Raw genomic sequence first — 27,406 nt, forward strand, 5'->3', positions numbered from 1 at the left:
AAGTAACCATATCCATTTCTAAAGATTGAATAAAGTTTCATGCAATACTGCCATCCTTTAGAAGGACACTCGCGATGCCACGAGGCGATGCATGAAACTTTATTTAATCTAATGAGAGAGACCAAGGTATGTGCTGTCACACGTCCCACTCCCACTTACTATATACACTCTCTCCATTCACCTTGTTATTGACCTACCTAAATGCCACCTGTAGGGGAATGCCCATGGTGCCACGAGGCTGAGTGTAGATCTCACGGTATGAATTTATAGAGAGAAACATGTAGAGGATAAAATGAAGTATCATATACCCCATTTTCCTCCCACTGAGTGTTTTACTTAGGGTTAATTAACTTAGGAAAAATCCGGCTACTGATTTTATCTAAGTGTTTGTTTAATTTTCTAAAAACCAACGCTTGTCTTTGATGATTAAACAATTTTGATTGAAGTCTCATTAAACTCTTTAAAGACTTCGATCAAACTTGCATGCATATACAAAATTTATCTAATTCACCTTTCCAAGTAGGTTCCCAGGTAGGGGTGTGACATTTCCATCAACTTAAGTACCCCAACCTAGCCATAACCCGCTTTAGCCAAAAGGTCCCTTATAGATACATTTGTTACATATTTAATCTTTTACTAATAATCAATTTAATCCTATTAAATCGATTAGAAGATTAAACTAAGATTTCTAATCTCATTAGAAATGTGATCTTAGGTCTATCTCAATCATATTTTAAAATATTTTTTTAAAAAAATGATTTTAACCTAAGGTTTGCATGCAACTCTTGATTACTGATTTTAATTCTAATTTCATTTAGTTATAACAATTATAAATAAATGAAACAATTAAAACATTCATTGCATGCTTGACATACTTTAGTTAATCATAACATTTATAATTTAACCTAAGGTAGTGTCATGCTTCATGCAATCTCAATTCATTACTAACATATATATAACAATTATATAATAAGGTAATGAATCATACTATAGCATATATCCGTACACTCATTCAACCATTAATATAAATGATGCATGGATATGCTATAATGCATGCATACATATACTATAACATTTATACTATATGGTGCATGAGCATGCTAAATAATTTAAATCATGCATATACATATATTATAATACTTATAATATAAAATGATGCATGAATATAAATGCATAACCTATGGTTGGATTTTAAATCTATATTACATACAATATGACATAAAAATTAATAAAACATACATCACATGTATATTTAAAACAAAAAGTCGATGGCTACTTGAATAAAAAGGCTAACTATTACATTAATAAAAGTCATATAGTTCGAAACAAGTGAACCGAACCTTGAACCACTCGAACCAGACCAACCACCATCGAACTCTCTGCAGCGATCACGTAGCAAACATTGGCAGTAAAAGCTGCATGATCTTGTAGTAAAAGTTACACGATCTTGTAGTAAAAGCTTTCTTCATCATCGTAGCATTGCTTTGAATTTCCTCTAAAACTCACCGAGAACAACACGAACGACTCAAAACTTTATATTACAGACTCGATCGCAAACAAATAAGCCCAAAACAGGGGTCCTTACAAATCAATTTGTAACTGTAAGCGATAAACTAAGCCATATCCCGAAAACATCCATCAAGAAATCCACATTCACCAAAAGCCATTCATTGTATGAATCTAAACATAATGCAGAACAAAACACCCACCAACACTGTAAAAATCGATTAAAAAAATGGAATTTGGGATCAGTAATCCAGCAACTTGGTTCTGATACCAATTGAAGGAACTCTAAGAGAAGAGAACCTTGAGTGGAAGAAAGATCATGCCAATTTTCACTTTTCATTGAATGTAAGTTTTACAGTAAATTAAGAACAAGATATGCATTTACATAAATTACAACATACTTTAACAAAAGAAAAAACATAGAGTTTCAGAAACCCATACCTTTGAAGACTATCTTCAAGAATCCCTCGAACAGAATACGAACACAACCACAATGATTTCCTCGATATTCTCATGCAGAGAACCCAGGAGTGGTGGCTTTGCCTATTTTGGAATGAGGGAAATTAGACGAGTGGAGAGGAAGAAGTTTGGAGATTGTTCACCAACGGTCCAAAAACTTGCAGAACAATTCTAACTTTCCACACTGTATTTTTCAATCAACCAGATGATTAGGAGGAGACTCTCTTCTATCTTTCAAAAGCCAAATACGACAACCACCCACTTATACAAACAGTATTGTATAATGAGACTAAACATTTCGTGGTCCAATCTTATACAAACTCCTTTGTATAGAATATCCTTGGTCACATGTATATACATGAATGATTAGAACCATATCATTTGTAGCACTTTACAATAATTGTAACACCTACAAACCAGGCCATACTCGTATTGTCACTAGGATAAGGTACTCAGTCTTATCCATCTACTACAGACCATTTAGATTATCACTTAAACATGATCCACCCGTATGTCTCTACATACATGTTTAAGTTACTAGATAACCTTGGATGTTAGTTTATTGGTTTGTGGTTAATGCAAATAAAATATCATATATTTTATTAAATAGACAATGAGTTTGAATAAAATATCATACATTTTATTAAATAAACAATGAGTTTATTCAATATATTTACAAACTATAGGACCCTACGAGATTTAGGGCATCAACCCTAATAGGTCATCGTTTTGTTATACCTCGTTCATGGGAGGGATCAAAGGATTGTCAACAGGAGGGTGGTGTATTTGAATTTGTTGAACGAATACGGCTTCAACAAGACTCTCTTGTGCACTCAACTTCATATACTCTTGACGCTTCTGCTTTTGTTCTTGTCTCTATCAGTGAAAGGTCCTTTCTATTTCAGGATCTGGTTGAAAAAGGCAAGGTCTTCTTCTCATGTAACAACTCCTTCTTACAAAACAAACAACAACGAAGAGTTAGATTTTTCATGAAACAGAGTCAATGCGGTCACATTGATCAATTACAATCAATAATAAACTAAAAATTTTGCAAGCCCCCAGCAACGAGGTTGAAAACTTGATCGACCAAATGTATGAGTAGCAAAAGTATAGATAGATGAGATCTGAGTGCAAGCTTGGGGAGCCTAAGTCTATCAAATGAAGTGTTATTCATTTGAAATTGGAAAGATCAACATTGAAGAGGGAGTCTTCTACTTAGGGAGGGTCTAAATATTCAATCACTAATCTTGTTACACTTAGGGGGAGCCTAAGTTACATTGAGAGAAGGCCTCACACTTAGAGGGAGCCTAAGTGATCTTGCATTAAGTTTGGCTTTATTAGTGTTACTGTAATCATCAATTCATTTACAGATAAGTACATCATTATAATTGTTTAGCTTTCTATCAGTGAATATATATTTTTCAAGCACATTATCCCCCAAACGTAAGTAATATTGCACCAAACTGGGTTATCAAACTGTGTATTCTATCTTTTACTAGGAAAATTCTTATAAATAGAAAAATCCCAAAAAAATATTTACACTTTATAGCAAAAAGTTCAAAAAGTATTTGTAACATTACCAATCATGCAAGAAGAAGCAAACTCTTATACTTCTAGTTCTAGCTTGAGAAATAATGCCCTCCACAAAGAAATGTCACAAAGATTTAATAGTTTTTTTTCTTTCTTAAAAAAGAAGTTAAGGGTTGTTATTTGTTTTAAAAAGGTTAAATTACAAATTTAGTTTTTAAAATTTAATAAATTCTTCTAAATAATTCTCATAGAGACTAGAGAATTTTATCAAATTATAGAGACTATTTTTGAGATTTTATCAAATATTAAAATACTAAATTTTAACTTTTAAAACTGTAATGACTGAATTCTAACTTTTCTTTGACTATAGAGACTAAATTTATAATTTAACATTTTAAAAAAACCAAAAAACAAATCAAAGATTAAAATACCATTTTTGTTATGTTAGGAATTTGTTAAAATTCAGTTTATTTACGTTTAAATGTTCAATTTTAGTCCTTATATTTTAAATGAATTTTAAATTTAATCATAGGATGTTATATTTTTATCAAAATTGGTTAAATAATAGTACTACTTTTTAGGCAAAAATTATGTAATTATGTTCTTAAAATCCATAGTAAAAGTACTAATAGATTAATAAAAAAAAAGTAGAGCAAATTGTAGAAATTATCATTTTTTTAAGTATGGTGGCTGTTGTAATTACACCCTCAAACTTTCAATTATGTAAAACTTGAGCTCTCAAACTTATACAAATATTAAAATTAGACTCTCAAACTTATGATAGTTGTAGATATTAAACTGCTAAATGATAAAAATTGAATCCTCAAACTTATACATTTGTTTTAATTTTTACGTGTAAGTTTAAGGAGATCTAATTTTAACACTTATTTAAATTTAAGGGTTCAATTTTTATAATTGAAAGCTTGAATGTATAATCAGGGCCTAAAATAGTATAAGAATAGAAATAGATATATTAAAAATACAAATATCAAATGTTAAATTGATCACAAAGAAAATAGATCAAAATAATATTTAAATATTTAATTTTTGTTTGCACGTGCTCGCACACACTATTTATTTACTCATAATTAACATGAACCGCGCTGATAGACGGGGAATAATTTGGAGCATATAGTTTAATATTTTAAATTCAGTCCACCACAAGCATAACAATATTGATGCACTCAAGTTGGATTAAGAATTTAATATTGGATATATATATTAAAAAATAATTCTACTCCATGCTTTCTATTTTTGAATTTTGTATGCAACACTTCAGAAAGTATGCAACAATTTGATACTCTTGAATTCAATCTAATAAGGCTAAAACAACCTAATGACACAATCAAAAGATTTTTTATTCAAAATTTTTCAAAAAAAGCTGCAACAAACTAATTGCTTAAACTTTACTAAATAATAATTTAATATTTATAGTATAAAATTTGTAAAGATTTGTCTTTATCGTAAAAAATCAAATTCAAGGCTTTTTTGTTCATTATTATGTAATTTTGAAGTTTATAAACACACTTAAGTGATTTTCTTAACATAAAGTTTTATGTCTTAAAGTATGGTAGTTTTTAATCCATTCAAACTACCAAGTCTACTAATTTATGGTTTAAATATTATAGAATGTATCGAATGTATACAATTTCTTAATTAGGGTGATTGTTTTAAACGACAAAATTACTAAAAATATTTTCAAATATAACAAAATATCACTGTCTACCAATGATAGACAATGCTAGACTGCTATCTTCTAACATAGAACTGATAGACATCTTTTAGTATCTATCACTGATAGGCAATGACATTTTATTATATTTGTAGATTAGTTGGCTCGTTTTTGTATATTTGAAAACACTCCAACTAACTATCTCATTACTAATGATTTAAAAAAAAAAAAAGTCTAACTACTAATTATACATACCAAAAATAACTTTTACATTTTTTTAGCCAAAAATAACTTTTATTTAGTGTCATCCTTTCTAGAGCAATATGGAAAAAAAATAATAGAAAAAGAAACAAAGACAATAAATCTGCCAAAGGGAATCTCAAAAAGTTTGGTTTTTCCTTCACCAATAATAATTCCCTAATCTTACTTTAATAAATACCTTTTAGTGAACAAAAAAATAATAATTAAAGAATATCATGTTAGTGGATATAGTTTTATTTTAGTTAGTAATTATTTATTTATATCAAATTGATTACTCATTTAATTAGAAATTGAATAGTAATAAAGCAATTTTTTTATTTACACATACAAAAGCAAGATTAGGTACAAACATCACATGCAAAAGAAGCTACGCCTTGTTGTTACACTATAAAGCAACTATATATTGTGTGTGCTGGGCCTCATCAAGAGACACTAAAAGCAACCAAAATAAAAAATTATAAAGAATATATATATTATAATGTGTGTTGAAAGGCCACGTACCCCCTCAATTATTGTATAGTTTTTACTAAATAAAAAATCATTTAAGGCCACATTTACCAAATCGTAATGAAAATTGATATAACCAGAATGAGATTTCATTGATGGATGAATCATACTAGGCCTGAATCGTAAACACAATTGAATCGCTTTTGATCATGTTTACCTAGAATTATGAATCTGTCACATTTTACTGTTACCACTATTGTTACCGTTACTGTTTGACCTAAACGATAACGGTAACAGTAAAGGTAACAATAAATGTGACAAGTTCATAATTTTTATACTGTTACATTAACAATATCTGTAATTATAACGGTAAACGTAGTGGGTCCAATTCTCAACCGTAATCAGATTGAACACCTTTTATTCCTAAATCAGATTACACGATTTGATTACAAATTTCAAGGCAACCCTCACATTTCATTACGAAAAGTAAGTAAACAACAACAAAAATAATCAATTGGGGCCCACTTTTGACATTACCATTAATGGATTACTTTTCAACCAATGTAAACATGGCATAAAAACAAAATTGAAATTTCAAAAACCTAGGGAGGCTTTTTAAAATTTAGAAACTATATATATTCAATGATTAAAATTTGTAATTTGTTATGAAATATGTTTTGTTCTATCTCCTTTAATATATCTTCCTTTGATTTGGGCTATGCAAGCTGTGTTGTCTTCATATAATATTGTTGGAAGGTTTTAATTAGAAGACAAGTCTCATGTTTCATGAATGCGCTAAGTCATTGACATTAGCCATACACATTCTCGACTAGCCTCGTGAATTGCAAGAATTTCAGCATGATTTGAGGAAGTTGCCGTTATAGTCAGTTTCACCGATCGCCATGATATAGCAGTTCCTCCACATGTGAACAGATAACTTGTTTGAGATTTAACTTTGTGTGGATCAGATAAATATCCAGAATCTACATAACCAACTAGATCAAAATTTAATTTATTTGAATAAAAAAAAATCTATGTTAATTTTTCCTCGGAGATAACGATGTATATGCTTAATTCTGCTCCAATGCCTTTTTGTAGGAGAAGAACTATATCTATCTAATAAATTTATTGAAAATGCAATATCTGGTCTTGTATTATTAGCAAGATACATAAGCGCACCAATTGCACTAAGATATGGTACTTCAGGCCAAGAAGTTATTCATTATCTTTTCGAGGTCGAAATATATCTTTCTTTATATCCAATGAACGGACTTCCATTGGAATATTTAATGGATGTGCTTTGTTCATATAAAATATTTTCATAATTTTTCCTGTATAAGTTGACTGATGAATAAATATTCCATCAGTGAAATGCTCAATTTGCAGACCAAGGTAAAATTTTGTTTTTCCGAGATCTTTCATCTCAAATTCTTTTTTAAGATATTTTATTGCCTTTGAAAGCTCTTCAGGAGTTCCAATTATATTCAAGTCATCAAAAAATATAATTATAATAGCAAATCCTGATTGTGATTTCTTTATAAAAGGACATGGACATATTGGATTATTTTGATATCCTTCTTTCAATAAATATCTGTTCAGGCGATTGTACCACATCCGTCCTAATTGTTTCAATCCATACAGTGATCTCAGTAACTTTATTGAATACAGAATTTGATGTATATGTTTCAAGTACTTTAAATCCTTCTGGGATTCTCATATAAATATCATTATCAAGAGACCCATATAAATATGCTATGACTACATCCATAAGATGCATATCCAGACTTTTATACATAGTCAAGCTAATTAAATATCTTAATGTAATTGCATCCACAACTGTAGAATACGTCTCCTCAAAATCAATACCAAGTCTTTGTGAAAAATCTTGTGCAACTAGTCTTGCTGTATATCTTGTGACCTCATTATTTTCATTTCTTTTCCTCATAAATACTCATTTGTATCATACATGTTTAACACCTTTTGGTGTTCAGACTACAGGACCAAAAACTCGACGTTTTGAAAGTGAGTTTAATTCTACCTCGATTGCTTCTTTCCACTGAAGCCAATCTTTTCTATGTCAAAATTCTTCAATAGATTTTGGTTCAGGATCCTCATTGTTAGATATAATATCAAGAGCAACATTATATGCAAAAATGTTATCAATAATTACATTAGTTCGATTCCATCTTTTTCCTGTCATAACATAGTTTGTTGAAATCTCATTATTATCTTTATGTATTTCACCTTCCTAACTAGTCATGTTGAGAATTTTTTTATGGGTATTTACATCCTCAACCAAATCTTTTTTACTATTAATTATTTTTCATTTTCGAGGATTTTTTTCTTTGAAACCCACTGGTTACCACGCTTTTGGCGTGTTCCAAATTCATTAGTGATAACTTGTTATGTTAGGATATCAATTTTTTATGGAATATTTGCAACTGGTATATGTGACTTAGTTACTTTCTTTGCATCTATAAATGCATGTAGTAATTGATTTTCTATAATTTGCAAATGAATTAGTTTCTAAACTTCAAGTTCACATTGATCTGTACGGGGATCTAAATGAGACAATAACGATGCATTCCATGTAATTTCTTTTTCCAACTTCTTAATTCCACCCTGTTGGAAAATTTATCTAATTAAAATGACAATTAGCAAATCGTGCAGTAAATACATCACCCGTCAGGGGCTCAAGATATTTAATAATTGATGGGGAATTATATCCAATATATATTCCTAACCTCCTTTGAGGACCCATCTTAGTGCGTTGTGGTGGAACAATTAGAACATATACTACACATCCAAAAATTCTCAAATGGAAAATATTTGGCTCATGATCATAAGCTAATTGTAATGATGAGTACTTATGATAAGCTACTGGCATAATGCATACAAGTGACGCTACATACAAAATAGCATGTCCCCATACAGAGAAGGAAGCTTAGCTCTCATAAGTAATGGTCTTGCAATTAATTGCAAACGTTTTATAAATGATTTTGCTAAACTATTTTGTGTATGAACATAAGGTTCAGGATGTTTAACACTTATCCTAGTTAACATACAATAATTATCGAAAGCTTGGGATGTTAATTCACCAGCATTATCAAGATGAATGATTTTAATTGTATAATCAAGAAATTGTGCTCTTAACTTAATTATTTGAGTAAGTAATCTTGCAAATGCAAGATTTCGACTTGATAATAAGCATACGTGTGACCATCTGCTGGATGCATCTATTAATAGCATAAAATATCAAAATGGTCCACTTGGTGGGTTAATGTGTCCACATATATCACCATAAATTTGTTCTAAAAAGGCGGGTGATTTAGTCTCCACTTTAGATGGTAATGGTTTAATTATCAATTTTCCTTGAGAGCAAGCATCACATGATAATTCATTAGATTGAAGAATCTTCTGGTTCTTCAATGGGTGTCCATTTGAATTTTCAATAATTCTCTCTATCATTATAGATCCTAGATGACCTAATCGGTCATGCCAAATTGTAAATATGTCTGGATTCATGAACTTCAGGTTCATTGTTGTATATGTTTCAATTACTCGTATATGAGTATATACAATCCAGAAGATAAAGCAGACAACTCTTTTAATAACGTTTTTCATTTGAGACAGCAGATATGAGATATAGATATTCAACACTATTCTTACTATTAGTCTTAATATGATAACCATTGCAACGTATATCTTTAAAACTTAAAAGTTTTCTCTTTGATTGACTAGATAACAATGCATTGTCAATTGTAAATTTTGTTCCTCTAGGAAAAATAATATTTGTTTTTCCAAAATCTTCATTCAAGTTTGCAGAACCTGATATTGTATTTACTTTTGCTTTCAGCATTGTCAATTTTAAAAATTATTTTTTATTTGTAAGCAGTGTATATGTAGTGCACTGTCTGCCAGACATAGATATTCTTTACTCATTTTTGAAACACCTAACATATGAAAATGATCTATGTTTCTTCATTAAAAGAAAATAATTGCAATAAGAAAAACAACACTTAAAATATACAAAAGTTACTAAAAAAGACATAGATTAAAGAAAACAATAACATTAAGTTTAGATATTCTCAAAATCAAAAGAAACACTTGATGTTCCATCAACTGTGCCAATCTTTTCTTCAGGAGATTCAAAGAAGTTTGTCACATCTAGATTTTTCATATAGGATGGGTCAAATATGTCATTATCCTGGTATGAAAAATTTGTTTCCACATTTTTCTCTTTTTTTCTTCAGGGAAGCTTGATAGAGGTCAACTAAGTGTTTTGACATATGATAGGTATGTGTTCAATGTCTAGTCATTCCGCATCGGAAGCATTTATTTTCAACACTCTTTGAACTTTTATCTTGTGAAGCTTTTCCTTTTTTACCATCATTTTGTGTGGTTTTTTAAAAATTTAAATCATTAGAATGACCATCACGAAAATAATAATTATTTCTTCCTCTGCCACAGTCACGACCACGACCTCGACCACGATTAAAATTCATAACATTCACTTCGGGGAATGGTGTTGTTTCGATTGTTCGAGATTTATGATTTTTCATCAATAACTCGTTATATGTTCAGCCACGAGAAGATATGAATTTAATTCAGAATACTGTTTAAAACATTTCTCTCAATATTGCTATTGCATGAGCATATTCGGGACATGCAATGTAGAAAATGTCTTCTCTAACATATTAGCATCAATATTCTCTCCGCATAACAACAAATTTGAACTGATTTTAAATCATGTGGAGGTTGTCATCACTTACTGATTTGAAATCTTGTAGCCTCAAGTGCATCCACTCATAACGATCGTTAGGGACAATAACTGTTTTTTGATGATCATACCTCTCTTTTAAATTTTTCTACAAGATACAGGGATATTTTATTGTAAGATACTCCATTTTGAATCCCTCGTGGATATGATGACGAAGGAAAATCATAGTTTTTGCTTTGTCCTAACTGGATGTCATACTTCCTTCTTTAATAGTCTCTCCAAGATTCATAGCATCCAAGTGGATTTCACCATCAAGTACTCATGACAAATAATTATTGTTATTAATATCAAGGGTGGCAAATTCTAATTGTGTGATTTATCATGGTAGCACTATCATAAAATATTGTATTAATGCTAGAAAATTAATAGATATTGAATATGCAAAATAACATAAAATTTATAATTATAACGAAGACGGAAAAACCGACATACTTTTAGGACCTACCTTTAGCGAGGAAAATGACAAGAGTTCGTGCTGATAACGTGTTATGAAAATTGAGGAGCACAACAGGAATACAAATATGAAAATATAATATAAAAATATTTTTATATAATAATAATAAATAAATAAAAACTAAAAATATAAAATAAAATAACTAAACATAAAATAACCAAAATCATGAAATTGGATAATATGGAAATTACTGGAAGTGGAATTCTCACCAATGTAGTTGTGTTCTTTAGATCCACAAAATGTCATAATTTATAGGCAAAGTCACAAGTAGGATGTGGCCTTACATAGATACCAAACATGAATAACTACATGCCACATGGACAACATGAATGGTGACACATGACCTTTGGAACACTCAGCAATGGACAACTATTTTCTATTATAATATTCATAATAATTAAATTCCTTATATAGATTTATGTTTCTCACATAAAGTTCTAAAATCGCCCCTAGGGGCTAGCTTGGAATTTGATCTTTTGAGTGCTTAACTAGTTTATAAAAAAAAAAAAAAAAAAAAAAAAGCAACAAAAGATGGATAAGACCTAGAAAATATTCCATTTAAATATTACTTTGGTCCTTATACTTTTAGCTTTAGCTTCATTTTGGTCTATAATTTTCAAAATGTTAATGTTAGACCTTATACTTTTAACTTCTGGTTTTTTTTTTATTTTTTATTCTTATACTTTGAAAATGTTCATTTTGGTTTGGTTCTTTTTCAGTAATGACCATTTTTGGTCACTTTATTTTCATATTTAAAGGATCAAAATTGTTATTTTTAAAAGTTCAAAATAAACCCAAATTAAAATTATAGAGACCAAAATGAATATTGAAAAGTAGAAGAACTAAAATGAACAAAAACAAAAAATTTAATGACCAAAGTATAGTATTTAAACCAAAATATTACATAAATAGAAAAGAACATTTGATTGTTTAAGATAGCACTTCACCGTTTATGTTTCAAGAAATTATTCAAAATTGCCTCACAATCCATCAGATAAAAAAGCCTTTGAATTGCATCTGCATCCCATTGCTGATTTCAAGTAATGAAAGACGACACCATTTTACTTCTATTCGGAGTAGCTGTTGGAAAAGAAGAAAACATATTTTCTTGGGTGAAGGTTTTAATCAAAATATATTTTCACGGTAGATTATAATAAATTATAAAATATAGTACCTTATAAAATAACAATGAGAAACTTAAAGAAAGAAAAGAATAAACTGCTATCTTAAATCGAAAAGAATAAAGGAGGTCTAATTATACTTAAAAAAAAATTAACTATAAACCAAACAATCAAATAAAGAAGATAAATGGAATGAATAAATCTTCGTAAATGTTCTGGTTGTATTTATGTAAGATAAGGTAAGACACTATGACAAAGGGGACGTTGTTTGGTTAAGAGTGGTTATCATTTAGCTTGTTTTTGAGGCAGAATAATTCAATGTCGTCTAGGGATGGATGGTCTGACACGTGGAAAAAAACTGTGGGGTCAAAATTTCCTTCCAAGGTTAAACATTTTGCGCGGAAGTTTTTCATAATTTTGGCCTACATATGTTAATCTGCAACATAGGCAGATCGAGATCACCTCCTCATGCCCCTTATGTGGTGCTAAAGATGAAACTACTTAACACTCACTATTCAATTGAAAGCAGATTATGAAAAGTTTGGTCAATTTTTATTTTGAAGTGGTAGGCTTTAAAACAACAAAGTCATGAAAATCAGAGATGGGTGGATGAGTTTATGCGTCAATCCAAGGAGGCGTTCTCTTCAACTTTGTGATATGGATCGACACCTATGAGAAGTATTTAGTAAAACCTTAGTTGATTTTAATCAATTTCCAACATTTTAATTTTAGAGTTATTCGTCGGATTTAATTAGCTTCTAGCTTTTAAGTGTTATATTTACGTCTTGATAATTATGGGGTTAAAAAGATGGAGGCAATTAATAGAGTTGAATTAAAGATGGTGGTTGGAAAAATGGAGATTGTCATTAATGATGTTACATTAAAGATGGTGATTGAAAGATGGTGATTGAAAGATGGTGGATTGAAGATAGTGGTTGGAAGATGGAAGATTCTTTAATGTTTTATGTTACTTTTGCTACTTTACATTAATTGTATAGAACCTCTATAATGCTATATAGAGCATTCTCCCCATCTATTTGTTACTAGATAAAGAATTTTATGAATGATATTTGACATCTCATATTTGAGACTTTTTCCTTCGAATTTTGTAATTCTTGTGATAGAGTGCATGTGAGTCATTCAATCTAACTTTGATCAAGATGATTGTGGAGTGACTCAATCTAGAACAAGATTTCCCAATCTTGCTTCTAGATATTCAATCAAGAGATCATCTAATTTTAACATTTTCCTCGGGGTTGAACTAAATCGTATAAGGAGGTATTAATTTCTTAGATTCAAAGGTTGTTGCTACATAATAGCTTACATCTTTGGGCTGAGGGTTAGGGTTGTCTTATCATTTGGTATTAGAGCAAAGGTTGCATCTCTGTGGCCTACTCTAGAATTGATTCTTTCTTTGTTGTTTTTTGCATTTTCATTCAAATTTCCAATTTTGCCCATTTAGTTTTTTATTGTTTCTTTCATCTTTTGTTCTTCATCTTTTTACATTATTTTCATCTTATTCATCAAGTTATCTAAAAAAAGGTGAAAAAATAGAAGAAAAAAAGTTTAAAAAAAACAGTGACAAGAAAAATCAAAATTTGTTCTTGCAATTATTCATGACAATTGTATGTTTGATCTTTCATATTTGAATCAATTTAGCATAATTGAGTTATTACATTAACTCTCTCTATTTTCTGTCAATTCCAAGATCAATTGTATGTTCATTTGAGTGTCTTTTCAACTTCCTATCATTAAATGCTAAAACTAATTCAAATATGAAATTGTTGACCTTTCTTCTTATTTTTCATTTTCTTTCTTAATGTAAACGACTTAATTTGACTCCGGGATCTTCAACAAAGTTTTAAATCAACCTTGTATCATGAATTATTAAGAAGAGCATTTTGTCAAATTCATTGCATAATACCCTTTTATTTGCAATTCCATTTCTGTGTCAGTTTTATTCGAAATCTGCTTTGTATTTTTCCTTATTTGTTTGAGTCTTTTATTGTTTTCTTGTTCTTTTTGGACTTATTTTCATAATTATTATGTCTTTCTTATATTGAATAATGCTCTATTTCAAGAATTTGCTTATTCCACATAAGCCTACCCAATATATAATTTAGCCACTTTCCCAAATGGCCTACCTTTTATGTGCATGAGTGTACTTGAGTGAACAATCTGCAAATTGAGTGTCTTGAGATCTATTCCTTTTCATTTAAGAGCATGTTTCATCAAGGAAGAAGTCGCCATGAGAGGTACAATAGCAATGAAAGTTTTTGGAAGACTTTTTACAATAATTTGGTTGATTTACATCAAACGGTTGATTACCTATCTAAATTGACTCAACAATTGAATATGCGAGACCAAAATTTGAAAAAGGTTAGTCTATCTACTAAAAGTACACCCATTCTTGTGGAAGAGATGTTGGGTTTGATGCCCTAAACTCTCGTTGGGTCCTATAGTTTGTAAACACTTGTATTGAACAAACGCTTGTGATGTAATAATATGAGATATTTTCTTCACTGTTATCTATGAAACATGAGATCTTTTATTTGCATTTACCACAAACCAATAAACTAAGATCCCTGATTGTCGTTGTAACTTAAGCATGTATGTGGAGACATAAAGTGGATCATACCTTAAGTGATAGCCAAAATAGTCTATAGTATATGGATATAGGAGGGAACCTTATCCTAGTGACACTATGGATGCGGCCCGCTTTGTAGATAGCTACAAGTGTTGTGATGTGCTACAGATAGTCTAATCTTAATCATTCATGTGGAGACATACGAGCAAGGTGTCCTATACAAAAGAGTTTTTATAAGGTCGGACCACGAAGTGTATAGTCTCATTATATAATGTCGTTCATGACAGACATCACTTCACTAGGATGACCATAGGTAACATGACCTTAATCTTGAGTGAGTCAAAAACTCCTACCTTTGAGGGCGGTCCTTTGATTTGCATGGGTGTGAGTGACCAAATCGCCGACTCAAACCTACCATTTTGAAGATTCGTCTGATTGGAAAGCTAGGAACTCAGCTACACAAGATGAAATTCACTCCTTCCCTGAAGTAAGGGTAAGTAGATAGATTGCTCCCTTAAGGGCTAATTCCGGGGATTGAACGATGTGGCGCCCCACACCTTCTCAAGGCCCAAGAGATGTCCACTCATAGTAGGACTATGAGATATTGTTCATTAGAGGGATCAGTGGTACATAAAGAGTTAGATGTAACTACAAGAGCAAAATGGTAAATTGGCCCAACTGTACTTACGAGCATCTGTGAAAGGTTATTGTACTTGTTGGGATTGGTTTCCTTATTTTCCCAGAGTCTCGTTGTTTGTAACATATACACATTGTTATGAATAAAATAAGAGTTATTTTATCTGGCATTTACTCATATCCAATAAATAAAGCTTCATAGTTATTATATATAAACTTAAGCATGTATATGAGATATACAAGTAAATCATGCCTTAAGTGATAACCTAAATAGGTCTATAGTATAAGGATTAAGGCAGGATACTTGATCCTGGTGATACTACGGATACGACCCACTTTGTAGAGGTTTGCAAGTGTTGTGAACTATTACAGATGGTAGATCCTAACTATTCACATTGTGGTGGTGTCGTACTCAACTCGACATAGTCGAGGTTATTTAGAGGTTGTTCGTGGTGTTTATGTAGAGTTTGCTGTGTTCATGATCTTGGAGATCGCGGTGTTTGAGTTCTTTATTGATAGTGTTGTGTTGCGGTCATGGTGGACGAGCGTTCGTTTGCTGCAGTTTTGGAGTCTGTTCGAGCGTTTGTGATCAAGAGTGTTGAAAATGAGTTTTCAAAGGTATGTGAATTTTATCCCTTGATCTTTAGAAAAACATGATATAATTTCGTTACATGCGTAGCCTGTTGTTTCCATTTGTGTACTGTAATTGTTAATGTTCAAATACAATTGCTATTTGGAACGATCATTCCGTTGCTCATGGAAATCCTCATGTCTGATTTCCTTCAAATTCGTATCAGAGCCAGGTTGTTCTGATATTCAAAATTTCACTTCTTTTTTAACTTCTTTTACAGTCTTGGTGGGTTTCCTGCATGGCATTTAATAGTTAAATGTGTTTGTGGATGGTGTTGATGAATGTTTACGAGTTAATTGTCTCTGTTTAAAGCTTTCTTTAAATTATAAAGTGTTAATTTGTAAGGGCCCCTGTGTTTTTAGGCATAATTAACATGCAACTGAGTCTATAATTCAAAGAGTTTGAGTTAGTCGAGCCGTTCGTGATGAAGTTTCAATGCATGGAGATGCGGTTCTCAGTGAAGAAGAAAACTAAGAGTTGGTCATGTCGTGTAACCTCAGGTAAACGATCATTGGGATTTATCTAAACGACCGTGTAAATTTTTCTATATGATTGTGTAGTATTTATTAAATGATCGTTTAGCTAATGTAAAACGATGGGGTAAATCATTTACTCTATCGCGTAGCATTGCTTGCCCAATCGCGTAGACGTTGGAGGTAGAAGATCGTAGTGGGAGCATTTGATGCTCATTGTATAGAAGAAGGTGTGCGCTAAACGATCGTGTAGTTAGCATATGCATCGCATAGTCACTGACTACACAATCACGTGGTATACAATACGAAGGCGCTCGCTCAGCGATCATTTAGACGATAGTGCTTAACTGCATCGTAGTCGTTTAGACGATCGTATAAGGCTTGCGTTGCGAAGCGCACTGCACGATCGCATACCTCGTGCAAAAACTTGATGCATTGTGAATATGATGAAATAATGATGTATGTTACGATGGTGGTGTATGCGTTGCACATGCAAGTTTTCCTAGTAAAATCCAAGTATAAATCCTATTAGTTTTCCTGGTAAGCCCAGGGTCGAACACAGGGACTATAGAGACAATATGCGACGGTAAATTCTGATTCCTTTGCAATAACAATCAAAACAATAAGTTGGTTGGTAATGTTTGTTTAAAATATAAATCCTATGTGACGGAATTGAGAAAAGATTTAATAACAGCGAAAGTTACAATGAATAAGTGGGGAACTGGTTGAGAAGAAATTTAGCTAACACTTCCTAAGATTGCATTCAAGTTATGTGATCATGCTACACACATACAACAGTAGGTCATCTCTCAATGCAAATGCTATAGCTCCTAATTTTAGGACGCATGCGATGTATAAGATGATGTCTATAGGACTTATGTCTAAGCCTCTATTCTTATCTATGCGATGATGAATGACACATACATACACAAAGCAACCGCATACTATCATATCCTATTTCTAGGGTACATGCGATGCATGTTAGCAAATAGAACTTATCTCTAAGTTGCTATCTCTTACTTATGCGGTTCTAATCTGACTTTCTCAAGCCTAGATTCTAACCTAACTCTCTCAAGTCTAGGTTCTTTCCTTAGACTACTCTCTCAATTATCTATAAAGGGGTGATGGACATATACATGAGACAAGATGATCGCATAAAATGAAGATCTTAGGTCATGCTAGCTAAGTGCTTCTCAACCCATTCGGAAGTTTAGTTACTCATGTGTAATGTAAAGAGAGTGAATAGATGTAGAAATACAAATTTCATTTTATAAATAAAATTAGAATACAGAATGACAATGGAAAGTAGGGATAGTGAGATTGGTAGCAATGTCTTGCTTCCCGAGGGTTTTACACTGTGTTTTTCTCTACTCTGCCCAAAAGAATGTTCTTGCTTTCGCAAGATTCGGCCTTCTCTCTGTTCTCAATGCTTCTCAGCACTCTCTCGAGCTAACCAAGAATGATCTTCCGACGTCTTCTCTCTTCACTCGCCTCTGCCTTTTAAGTATATAAAATTACAAACTACGACTATCTATTATCTCTATGTATATGGCAAAAAAGAACTCCAAAATTCTGAACTGCTGAACTCTTTTAATGAAGGTGGCCTTCGGTATTTATAGAGCTTCAGGGTGAAGAGCTTTTCTCTCAAATGATTGCACTAATGGGATGTCATTAATTCTCTATCTGATGCACCGATTAATTGTCACCGAAAATTTGAGTGTACTTGCTACAATGTGTCTTTAACGGCTTGTCAACTAAATTCGGAATCGACCAACATCAGTTTTCTGTCCCATCAAAATTTATTTAGCTTTCACCTTAATGCTTCGACTCTATGCGGCCACCTTCTCGAGCAAATCTTGACAAATGCATATGATCGCATAGCCTTGCGGTTGCAATCTCTTAATGCGCTCGGACGCTAAATTCCTTGGATCGCAATTCCGCCTTATGCCAACGCATTTTCTGTACAAAATACATAAGTTAGCTGCTTTAATGTGATGGACACATGCGATCGCAATGTTATAAACTTAATGCTTTTGGACGCAATTTTATATATTTTTATCGTCGGAGTCCTACATTGTTTTATATCTTTGCGTTGTAATAACGTGCATTTCTTCCTGTTATCACACCCCTAAATTAAAACAATGCTTGTCCTCAAGCATAAACTAAAGATTTTCTCTAGAGAGTCAACCGCCTTTTCCTTTCCTAGATTTCTCGATGTGCCTTATTCAAATCCTATGAACCAAAATCTCTTTAATTTCTATCCTGGTCTTTTCTTAAAATATTTCTAAAATTTAGGGACTACAAGTTTAACCTTCAAAAAAACTTTACTTGTTTCTAGGGCATCACATGATTTATTTAAAAAAAAACTTTTTTTTTCAACTGGGGTGTTTTCAAATGATTTTTATCCTTGCGTAGTTTAGATATTCTTTCTATGACCTTGCACTGATCCAAGTGCCTAGCCTTCGTTTTGGCTTACTCCCACGGGTGTCATGCGAGCATCCAACTACAAGCAAGGTGCTCTTTCTCAGTCTAAACTCATGCCCATTTGGCAGTGGAGTTGCAATCATTTTATTTATGCGTTGATCACGATTCCTACCTTTGTTTTAGCTAGCCTCCATGGGTTTCATGCGGACATCTAACTACGAGTAGGATCCGATCGCAGCGTTATGATTTTTTTTTTTTTTTTAGAATGCCTAAAAGTAGCAACGTTGCAATTAAATATCGTACCCCCAAATTTAAAAGCAGCAATGTCCTCATTACTGATAAACTGAAAGAATTCATGCGATGCTCTTAAGAAGTTTCGTAAGAGTAAGTTTGAAAGAAAGCTGGTGGACCACTAACTTCTAGAAATATTTCGTGAATTGACTGTCCTTAAATTAAGTTGATTCTAGTACATGCGATGAGAAATAGAGGTATGTGTTTCGTCATTGAAATCATAATTGGCATAGAAAAACAATGTGATGACTTGCTAAAGTAATCAATATTTATGATTGCGCCGACTAAAGAGGATGCGATGATAAAATTATCAAAGTTAAAGATGCGATGCGAGAGTGCAAATTTTGGAATAAATAAAGTTAAGGATAGATACAACCCCCAAATTTGCTCTGTCGCCCGCATCATATGTGATCACATCCTTCTTTGCGGTGAACCGATCTCTTCTATTGCAGTGGCGAAATGAACTAGTCGTGTTTTTCGGTTATCGTGTAGCTCCCTCGTAATCATTCACCACGATCATTGCAAAAAAACATCGAAAGGGTCAAAAATATAAAAGACAGAGTTAACAAATTTTTTTTAATGCAATAATGAGTAAAAAAGGATAACAGATATAAAGAGGTAGATTTGAATTCATGAACTGAAGATTTCAAAGGATACATAAAAAAGATTGCATCCCTGATGAATTTGAATCGCATGATTGTGCAGGGACTGTCCACTTCTTCTTTAGTCGAAATTCCTCAGTTCTACAGAGGTTTTCTCGCGATGCAAGTCTTCTCCGTGATATATTTTGACTCTTTGCCCATTGACTTTGAATGTGTTAGTCCCGTCCTCATTGGATAACTCAACCGCTTCGTGCGAGAATACCTCTTTGATTATAAAAGGACTAGATCATCGTGATTTTAACTTACCGGGAAAAAGTCGTAGCCAAGAATTGTACAACAAAACCTTCTGTCTGACTTGGAGATTCTTCTCGCATAGTTTTTTGTCATGCCAACATTTTACGCACTCCTTGTAGATTTTTGCATTCTCATATGCTTGAGTTCTCTATTCATCAAGCTCGACCAACTGAAGTTTCCTTGCCTCCCCTGCGGCTTTAAATCAAAATTGAGCTTTTTCACTGCCCACATTGCTTTATGCTCCAACTCAAGCGGTAAGTGGCATGCCTTTGCAAACACCAGCGCATACAGAGACATGCCTATAGGTGTCTTATAGGTGGTTCTGTATGCCCACAAGGTATCGTCCAGCTTCATTGCCCAATCTTTACGTGAAGGCTTCACCACCTTCTCTAATATCAGCTTAATTTCTCTATTGGACATTTCAGCTTGACCATTTGTTTGTGGATGGTATGCGGTGGCTAACTTATGGTGGATATTATACTTGAGCAACAATTTATTGATGATGTTATTAATAAAGTGAGAGCCTTCATCACTTATTATGGCATGGGAGTGCCAAAACGAGTGAAAATATTTTTTCTCAAGAACTTGGACACTACTACCAAATCACTTGCGACACATGATATCGCTTCTACCCATTTGGAAACATAGTCAACGGCCAATAGAATGTATTTGTGACCATTTGATGGTGGAAATGGTCCATGAAGTCTATGCCCCAGACGTCGAATAGTTCCAATTCTAAGATGATATTCATAGGCATCGCATTCTTCCATGAAATGTTTCCGTGCGTTGGCACCGGTCGCATTTCATTGCATAGTCTCTTGCATCCTTCAACAAAATTGGCCAAAAATATCCACTTTGTAACACCTTTGCTGCTGTGTGTTGGCCTCCAAAGTGTCCACCATATGGCAAGTCATGTCATTACGATAGTATGTGCTGGTGAGCAACATACACATAGGCGCAAAATTTGGTCTGATGCCCTCTTGTAAAGATTTGGCTCGTCCCAATAATATGATTTACATTCATGTTTGAGCCACCTCTTTTGGTGGGCTGTGTCGTTCTCAAGAAATTGCTCACAAACCAGAAAATTGACCACGTCCGCATGCCATGGTAACTCTTCAATTTTAAATAGCTACTCATCTGGGAAAGTTGCGTTCACCTTCGACTGGTCGTGGTCGACTTCCGGATTTTCTAATCTTGATAAATGGTCTGCACCCTGGTTCTCCGTCCCCTTGTGATCAATGATTTCCATGTTGAATTCTTGAAGGAGGAGAACCCATCGAATCAACCTTAGCTTCGCATCTTTCTTTGTCATTATATACTTGATTGCTGAATGGTCAGTGTGAACGATCACTTTAGATCCTAGTAGGTAAGCTCTGAATTTCTCCAGCGCAAAGATCACCACAATCAGTTCTTTTTCTGTGGTAGTGTAATTTGTTTAGACAGGGTTCAAGGTTCTACTCACATATGTGATGAGGTGTAGCATTGTTTTCTTCTTTTGCGCCAGCACCGCCCTCATCACATAACCGTTTATGTTGTACATTAGTCCAAAGGGTTGTGTCTAGTCTAGTGCGATTAACACAAGTGCGGATATTAATGTGTTCTTCAAAATCTTGAATGTGTTGAGGCATTGTTCATCAAAGTCAAACGTTCTTTCTGCCTCCAGTAATGCACTCAGTGGTCGTGCAATCTTCGAAAAGTCCTTCACAAAACGTCGATAAAAGCTTGCATGCCCCAAGAAGCTCGTGATAGCCTTCACATTTGCTGGAGGTGGAAGCTTTTCAATCGCCTCAATCTTCGCCTTATCCACCTCCAGCCCGTCCTTGGAGACTTTCTGCCCGAGCACAATACTTTCCTCTACCATGAAGTGGCACTTCTTCTAGTTCAGCATAATGTTCGTCTCTTCACATCTCCTCAGTATCTTCTCTAGATTATTGAGACAAACTTCGTATGTTTGCACTTACACCGAGAAGTTGTCCATAAAAATTTCTATTGAATCTTTCAGATACTCAGAAAAGATGGCCATCATACACCTCTGGAACGTGCTCGGTGCATTGCATAAGCCGAACGGCATGCGTCGAAACGCAAATTTCAATAGGGACAGGTGAATGTGATTTTCTCTTGATCTTCAGGAGCAATCATGATTTGGTTGTAGTCTGCATATCCATCCAAAAAGCAATAGTAATCATTTCCTGCTAGGCGGTCTAGCATATGATCAATAAAAGGCAAGGGGAAATGATCCTTCTTCATCGTCGCATTCAGTTTGCAGTAGTCCATGCAAATCCGCCAGCCAGTAACGGTCTTCATTGGTATTAGTTCATTATTTGCATTTGGCACTATCGTCATCCCTCCTTTCTTTGGCACACATTGCACGGGGCTAACCCACGTGCTATCAGCGATTGGATAGATAATCCCTGCGTCTAACCATTTGATTATCTTCTTCTTCACGACCTTCTTCATCGTAGGGTTTAGTCTGTGTTGATGTTCGATCGATCCTTTTTTATTCTCCTCGAGACGTATCCTGTGCATGCAATATGCAGGGTTGATTCCTCTATTGTCTGCTAGCGTCTAACCTAGGATGGTTTTTGTGCTTTTCTTTCTTCATTCATCATCAGTTTTTCTTCTTTAGATGTTATTTATATGATCACATTGCAGGTTACTATGGATGCGGTCGTATCCTCTCTTTCATCTTCATCTTCAAACTTTTCTTCTTCATATAAACTGGGTTCATTGTTGAAATCTGTGAGGTCGTCTTCTTTCAGATACTTCATGGCTCTGATAATATCAAACCTGGTCTTCTTTCCATTCATGCTCAGTGTGATCTCTCCCTTGTACACATCAATCTGAGTGCGACCAGTAGATAAAAATGCTCGTCCCAGCATGATGGGTACATCCTTGTCCCCTTCATAATCAAGGATGATGAAGTCTGCCTGTAAGATAAATTTGACAATCAAGACCAGGACATCCTTCACCTTTCTTTCTGGATGAACAAGGGACCTATCAGCTAGTTGGAGAATCACTGTCGTGGGCGCCAGCTGCCCCACATTCAGCTGCTTGAAAATTGAAAGGGGCATTAAATTGATACTGGCCCCAAGATCGTAAAGCGTTTGACCAATATATAACCCTCCAACTGAGTAGGGTATTGTGAAACTTCTGAGGTCACGCATTTTCAGAGGAATTATGGTTTTTGAACTTTGCGTCAATGCCACCGTTGCAAACTTACCTGTGCTTCTTTTCTTCGTCACCATGTCCTTCAGAAACTTCGCCTACTTTAGCATTTGTTCGATCGCTTCAGTGCAAGGGATGTTGATATGTAATTGTTTCAGCATGTCCATAAAGCGATGATATTGCACTTCATCATTTTTCTTCTTCTTAAGTCTCTAGGGGAATGGTGGCAGCTCCATTTTTACGGTTTCCTGTTCTATCGGCTTTGAAGTGGACACAATTTTCGGTTCCATCGTCTTCTATTCTTCTGGTTCTTCTTGAGTCAACGAGGTCTGTGGTTCCATCGCAACTGAAATAGTCCGGCTTGGCTCCTTTTTCTCTCCTGCCACTGTCTTTCCACTTCGCAAAGTCACAAATTGACATTGCTTCTTTCCCGTACTCCCTGGGTTGTGTTGGAGCTCTGTTGAACTCGGCAATGCCCCTTGCAGTCTACTTTTGAGTTCACCCGCAATCTGTCCTATCTGAATTTCAAGATTGTGGATAGACGTCACTTGATTTTGGAGTACTGTTTCATTCTTCTCAATATACTGCTTCAGTAAGCTCTCCAGAGATGAAGTTTTTGGTGCCTACGAACTACTAGCTTTATTTTGTGGTTGACCGTTTGCTCGTGGGAAAAATCCTGGCAGCCTTTCTTTTTGCGCCATCAGTTGAAATTTTTTTTGTTGATTTTTCCATGCGAAGCTAGGGTGGTTTTTCCACCCAGGGTTGTAAGTATTGGAGAAAGGATTATTCTTCACGAAATAAACAGACTGTGGGTTCCTCAGACACTCTTCCATTGGATGGCCTTCTCCACAAGTGGCACAACTTGCGCTCGTTTGGTCGATTGCGTTGACCTGCCCACTATGCGTTCCTGGGCTTCTGATTTTCGATTCCTTGTATTAAATTTATCGTCGCATTCATTTGGTTTTGTAGGGATGCGATGGCCCCATTGTTTACGTCACTATCTTTAATTCTTAGTCGTTGATTGCTTTCTCTCCATTCTTCGTGATTTTTCGAAATGCGATCAAGTATGTTTTTAGCCTTGTCGTATGTCTTATCAAGTAGACCTCCAGCTACTGCCACATTGGGAGCCGTCTACGATGCAAGGTTCCAACCGTGGTAGAAAATTTCCATTTGGAGACAATCTGGTAAGCCATTGTGCGGACAATCTCACACTAGTCTTTTAAACCTCGCCCAGGTGTCACTGACCGATTCATTAATATCTTGTTCAAAATTAGTAATCAACTTCCTCCTTCTTGCGTTCTCTATGGGGGAAGTACTTCATGAAGTTTTCAACTACCTGTTCCCACGATGTAATCTCCCCTGGTTCGAGAGAATAAGCTCATTTTCGTGCTTGGTCACACAGCGAAAATGGAAACAGCGTTAGTCGAACCTCCTCACGGAGATGTTTGGGAACACAAACGTATTGCAGATTTCAATAAAACTCCAGAGGTGGGCATGCGGATCCTCGCCACGCCTACCGCCAAACTGTCCGAAAATTTGAATCATCTACAGCATCACCAACTTCATCTCACGTCCAAGGCTGGCCTCATGATTCCTGGTAAGAAATCATAAAGGTTGGGCAATGCATAGTCTCGGATGGCCCTATTTCGGTCATTCGCCAAGATAATAGGATTCGCCATGATATTATTTACGTTCGGTGCTCTATCTTCCGATTGCTCCGCCATGTTGAGGTTTCTCTCTTGTTGTTGTTGGCGACTGTTTCTTCTTCTTCTGAACGTTCTTTCAATCTCTGGGTTGTAATCGAGTTCAAGAGCTTGTCCTTTATTCATACAACACCCGCTTCTTCCCTTACCACAAGAGAGCAGTGCATAGAAATGGAAAGCTGCAGAGAAAATCAAAAAGTTACCGTTAGCACAATATGTACTACCATAGTCCCCGACAACAGCGCAAAAAACTTGATGCATTGTGAATATGATGGAATAATGATGTATGTTGCGATGGTGGTGTATGTGTTGCACATGTAAGTTTTCCTAGTAAAATCCAAGTATAAATCCTACAAGTTGCCTGGTAAACCCAGGGTCAAACATAGGGACTGTGGAGACAATATGCGATGGTAAATTCTGATTCCTTTGCGATAACAATCAAAACAATAAGTTGGTTGGTATGTTTGTTTAAAATATAAATCCTATGTGGCATAATTGAGAAAATAGTTAATAATAGCGAAAGTTACAATGAGTATGCGAGGAACAGGTTGAGAAGAAATTTAGCTAACACTTCCTAAGATTGCGTTCAAGTTATGCGATCATGCTACACACATACAACAACAGGTCATCTCTCAATGCAAATGCTATAGCTCCTAATTTTAGAACGCATGCGATGTATACGATGATGTCTATAGGATTTATGTCTAAGCCTCTATTCCTGTCTATGCGATGATGAATGACACATACATACACAAGACAACCGCATACTATCATATCCTATTTCTAGGGTACATCGATGCATGTTAGCAAACAAAACTTATCTATAAATTGCTATCTCTTGCTTATGCGGTTCTAATCTGACTTTCTCAAGCCTAGATTCTAACCTAACTCTCTCAAGTCTAGGTTCTTTCCTTAGACTACTCTCTCAATTATCTATAAAGGGGTGATGGACATATACATGAGACAAGATGATCGCATAAAATGAAGATCTTAGGTCATGCTAGCTAAGTGCTTCTCAACCCATTCGGAAGTTTAGTTACTCATGCGTAATGTAAAGAGAGTGAACAGATGTAGAGATGCAAATTCTAGTTTATAAATAAAATTATAATACAGAATGACAATGGAAAGTAGGAATAGTGAGCCCGGTGGTAATGTCTTGCTTCCTGTGGCTTTTACACTGTGTTTTTCTCTACTCTGCCCAAAAGAATGGTCTTGCTTTCGCAAGAGTCGGCCCTTTCTCCATTCTCAATGCTTCCCGGCAGTCTCTCGAGCTAACCAGGAACGATCTTCCAGCGTCTTCTCTCTTCACTCGCCTCCACCTTCTAAGTATATAAAATTACAGACTACGACTATCTATTATCTCTATGTATATGGTGAAAAAGAACTCCAAAATTCTGAACTGCTGAACTCTTTTAACAAAGGTGGCCTTCGGTATTTATAGAGCTTCAGGGTGAAAAGCTTTTCTCTCAAATGATTGCACTGTTGGGATGTCATTAATTCTCTGTCTGATGTGCTGATTAATTGTCACCAAAAAGTTGAGTGTACTTGCTACAGTGTGTCGTTAACGGCTTATTAACTAAATTTGGATTCAACCGTCATCATCTTTCTGTCCTATCATGATTTATTAAGCTTTCACCTTGATGCGCCATCTTTATGCGACCACCTCTTTGAGCAGATCTTCGCGAAATCATACAATCACATAGCTTTGCAGTCGCAATCTTCCAATATGCCTGGACGCTAAATTTTTTGGATCGCAATTCTGCCTTGCGCGAATGCATTTTCCTACACAAAATACGTAAATTAGCTGCTTTAATGCGATGGGCGCATGCTATCGCAATGTTCTCAACTTAATGCTTTTGGACACGATTTTACATATTTTTACTGTCGCAATCCTACATTGTTTTATATCTTTGCATTGTAATAACGTGCATTTCTGCCCATTATCAGTGCGTCATCACATAATAAAAGGTTAACGATAATTTCTAAACGATCGTTTAGCTCTGGAAGCGTAGGTAAAGGATGGAGCAAAGCATTTGTTCTTTCATGTAGACGACACACGAAAGTTTGGTACACGATCAATGGAGACACGGACTTTGCCTGGATGGTTCAAGAACCGGGAGTCTTTGCTTTTGTAATAGTTAGCTTTTAGTTTTGAGGATTTGAGGAATTTTTTCCCGATTCATCAACATTTTCTTATTATACATGAGATGTATGTGGTTTATATGCAAAGTTTTTGAAATTTAGATTTGCAATCCACCTTAGGTTCTGCAATTATTCATCCATCATGTATTATAAGTGTTATAATATGGCATGAAAAAATTACATGAAAGCATGTGCATGCATCTGAAAAATATAAGAGTTATATTTGTG

The 27,406-nt window shown here is 34.4% G+C and overlaps 1 long non-coding RNA gene across 1 annotated transcript; it reads left to right on the top strand.

Annotated features, from left to right (window-relative positions):
• Nucleotides 1–13,290: 13,290 nt before the first annotated feature.
• LOC150031982 (uncharacterized) lies at nucleotides 13,291–27,280 on the top strand. Its single transcript, XR_016525502.1, has 3 exons — nucleotides 13,291–16,071; nucleotides 16,447–16,584; nucleotides 27,035–27,280. It is a non-coding gene; the product is annotated as an uncharacterized LOC150031982 (long non-coding RNA).
• The last annotated feature ends 126 nt before the right edge of the window (nucleotides 27,281–27,406 follow it).

This window comes from Benincasa hispida, chromosome 12 (genome assembly GCF_027475165.1).
Source record: "Benincasa hispida cultivar pf3 chromosome 12, pf3_genome.v1.1, whole genome shotgun sequence".
In the NCBI taxonomy this organism is placed as follows: Eukaryota; Viridiplantae; Streptophyta; class Magnoliopsida; order Cucurbitales; family Cucurbitaceae; genus Benincasa; species Benincasa hispida.